Below are 3,966 nucleotides of genomic sequence, written 5' to 3'. Positions count from 1 at the left end.
AATTACCTAGTGGAGAGAAATCACACAAATGTAATGTGTGTGGCAAGGGTTTTACCCAAAAGTCAAATCTTATATTACATCAGAGATTTCATACAAGAGGAAAAGTATATTCATTATAGATGTTATATTTTGAGTAATTATAAATGTAACATACATGTTCACACCGGTGCAGTGTTGAGAAAATTCATACAGCAGAAATACCTTATGAGTGTACTAAATGTAGTAAAGATTTTATCCAACATTCATAACTTAGGAGTCATGATATATCTCATACTGTAGAAAAACCTTATAAATGTAATATGTTGTCCCGGCCAGCGGGACAAAACAACGCGGGACGAGGAGGAACCTGTGGAGGATGAAGGCGAGACAGGAGACACAAAAGGATGGAGGCAAGACAGTGTTCTGATCAAGCCTCAAACTTTATTTTTCAGCAGGGATATTTATACAGGGCTAACAAAGGGAGGCGGGGCTAGCTGGGCGGAAGAGTATCTGTTACAAACGCATTGGTTCTTAGCTGGTGGAGTGCGCGGTGTCACACGCCCATTGGGTCTAAGGGGATGGGGTGAGGGTTATTGATAGCCTAAGGGATGTGTGCTTAGGGGGAGGATGTGACAAGAGTTAAGGGAAGTAGAGTTCTGCAATGTCTGAGGCAGGCCAAACACTTAGTCTTGCAACTAAGCTTCCGAGGCCTGAAGACTTGTTTGTCCTCTATCTTGGCTCCCCACAATATGTGGCAAGGCTCTTACCCTATATGGAAATCTTACTATGCATCAGAAATTACATACTGCAGAGAAACCAACAAATGTAATGTGTGTGGCAAAAGTTTTGTGAAAGGTCAAACCTTATGGAACGTCAGAGATTTCATACAGTAAGAAAACCTTGTAAATGTAATATATGAGATAAGGCTTTTATCACATGTTCAAAATTTTGTAGTCACGAGAGAACTCATACTGGAGAGAACACATTCAAATGTAATGAGTGTGGCAAAACCTTTAAGGAGCATTCATTTATTACGAATCATAAGAGAATCTATTCAGAACAATACAGAGGATTACCATGGCCCCTGTGCGAAGATAACATGCAAATTCCTGACAGGTTCCATATTTTTCTTCGTCTTCAAAAACTTAAAATGTAGTCTATCATTGAATAGATGACATAATGACTTTAAAAACAGAACAAGCCAGAATCCTACACCATATTCAGCGATTTGTATTTTGTTCCATTCTTGTCTATTTCTCGCCATCCTCATGCATGCATAATGCACATTTCATATCGTGGCCTGGATTTTTTTTTTTTTTTTACTTATAATCAGTTGTCTTTTAAAGTATGCATTTTAATATAATTTTCACATTTTCATAATTAAAACCATTTTCTACCTTGGGATAAAAGAGAATTCACACAGGAAAAAGCCTTATAAATGCACTAAATGTAAAGCTTTTATCCAGTGCTCACAAGTTAGGAGTCATGAGATATCTCATGCCAGAGACAACCCTTGCAAATGTAATGCATGGGACATAGCTTTGACCCTGTTTGGAAACCTGACAATGCATCAGACATTACGTACTGTAGAGAAGCCACACAAGAGTCAAATGCGCGGCAAGGGTTTTATCCAAAGATCAAGCCCAATGGTACATCAGAGATTCCATACAGGAGAAAAACCTTACAAATGTAATGAATGTGATAGGGCTTTTGTCATATGTTCACACATTTGTAGTCACAAGAGCGCACATTGGAGTGAAACCGTATGAATGTAATTATCAGTGTGGTGAAGCCATTAAAGAGCATGCACTTCTTACAAAACATGAGAATCCATACTGAGGAGACACCTTATAAATGCAATGAGTGTGGCAAATTTTTACCCAATTTGTAAACCTTACTGCACATCAGAGCACAAACACTGAAGAGAAAACACACAAATGTAATGTGTATGGCAAAGTCTTTCATCAAAATTCAAACCTTGTACATCACTGCAGAATGCATACTACAGAGAAACCTTACAAACTTAAGGAATGTGGCTAAAATTTATCCAAAGTTTTGCAAACCTTACTAGAAATCAGAAAATCTATACTGAATAGGAAAAAAACCCCTCTGATTTATGTAATAATGCTTTTATTCAAAGCCCAAACTTTGCGATTCATTAATGAATTTATGGTAGAAAGTTAAAAATATGATTGAGATAAAATTTATGTATGTGGTCTACAGCCATGCCACCCTGAACGTGCCCGATCTCGTCTGATCTCAGAAGCTAAGCAGAATCAGGCCTGGTTAGTACTTGGATGGGAGACCACCTAGGAATATCAGGTGCTGTAGGCGTTAAAAAAAATTATGTATGTGGCACAACCTGTAACCAGGGCTCACACTTCACTTGATATATGAATAAATATACTTAAGAGAAACCACACAAATTATGGCAAGGCTTATCCACTATTTAAGCCTCTGGAAAGATAACAATTCAAATGTAACAAATGCAATGAACTTTACCAAAAATGTACACTTTGTGATCACCAAAGAATTCATATAAGATGGAAATCATGCAAATGTCAAGACCTTTAAGCAATGACCTAAAAGTATATCTCCCGTAATTCTCCCCTCTTGCTGTTATCATTGGTATCATCATTATATCTTCCTTTTATTACTACAATGGACACTGACACTGCTATCCATGGTCTATGAATTAAAACTATTTTCTGAATTAAATGTGGAGATATTGGATTGTTTTTTGTTGAGATATAGTTACATAAAACAAAATTCACACATTTTAAGTGTACAGTACAGTGGGATTTAGTATATTTACAATGTTTTCCAAGCAAAATACTTTCATCGTTCATCACCTTCCCCACCTCCCGTAGAAAATCCCATGCCCTACGGGAGTCATTTTATACTCTAACCCCCATCCAAAAGAAAGCATTAAGCTACATTCTGCATTGATGGGTATAGTTATCCTGGGCATTTTGTATAAATGAGGTCATACTATATGTAACCTTATGTTTCTCTTCCTCCAGGTAGCAAAATATTTCAAAAGTTATGTTGCAACACTTAACACATAACTTTTTATTGCTGAGTACCCATCCATGGTTTACTTATCCATTTTTTTGTTTGGTGGAGGTTTTGCTTCTTTCCACTTTTGGACTGTTTTTAAAAATTCTCCTATAGACTGAAAAAAAAATGGCATAGATAGTAAGAAGCTCTGTTCATCCCTCTGGCGACCAAATCAAAGTTGTGATGGAAACAAGGAGCAGCAGCAAGGAAATATTGCCTGAGATCTAGATGAACAAGTCATACAACTAGGGAGAATCCCTGCAATGGCAGAAAGTAAGATGAGGCGAGGACACGGGACTGCCTGGTCCCAGTGGCTGAGTGAGACGGAGGCTGTGGCAGCAGCAGAAGCCTCTTAAAGGGGTTGCGACTGTGAGCGGATTTTCACAGTGAGGGACCTGCTAACTCTGAAAACAGTGCCCATCGGGCTGCATGCAGTGGGGACCAGGGACTTACAGGGAGACATTGTCGGAGTTAAGGCTGAGGCGAGACTTGCTCTGTACAGAAATTCCGGCAGCATCCATTGTTCCCTGCTGAGCCCTCCCCTCTACCAGTGCACTGGACCCAGTGCCACCATAGTCGTGTGGTCATCAAACTGGATAACAGAGGTCACTCAGCCCAGAGGATTCCTTGAAACCCCACCTCCCCTAACTTGTGGCCCCACCCAAGCCACATCCAGGTGTATCCTCAGAGAGTCAGGTGATCCTTCCTGAGCACGCCTAGACTCACACTGGAGGCAGCTGGCCTCGGTTTTGGCTGTGCTTTTGAGGCAACTATAAGCACAGCATGTGTGGATTGCTTGCTGAATCCTAATAGGTGGCCCCAGAGGGGTAGAGGCTTGGGCTAAGTTTGGCCTGCAGCTGAACCGTTCTCAGGACTGTGCCACTGGACAGACAACTACTTTATAAATCCACACTAATAAGACCGGGA

General features: G+C 40.0%; 1 non-coding gene and 1 pseudogene across 1 annotated transcript; both read left to right on the top strand.

The window, feature by feature from the left end:
* Positions 1–1,006: 1,006 nt before the first annotated feature.
* Positions 1,007–1,108, top strand: LOC111733334. Its single transcript, XR_002777943.1, has one exon. It is a non-coding gene; the product is annotated as a U6 spliceosomal RNA (small nuclear RNA).
* A 1,086-nt stretch (positions 1,109–2,194) lies between these two features.
* LOC111733333 lies at positions 2,195–2,313 on the top strand (annotated as a pseudogene).
* Positions 2,314–3,966: the final 1,653 nt, after the last annotated feature.

The sequence above is a fragment of the Pteropus vampyrus genome, unplaced genomic scaffold (assembly GCF_000151845.1).
Source record: "Pteropus vampyrus isolate Shadow unplaced genomic scaffold, Pvam_2.0 Scaffold551, whole genome shotgun sequence".
NCBI lineage: Eukaryota > Metazoa > Chordata > Mammalia > Chiroptera > Pteropodidae > Pteropus > Pteropus vampyrus.
The sequence above is the reverse complement of the archived record's forward strand: the minus strand, read 5'-3'. Positions and strand labels throughout refer to the sequence as shown.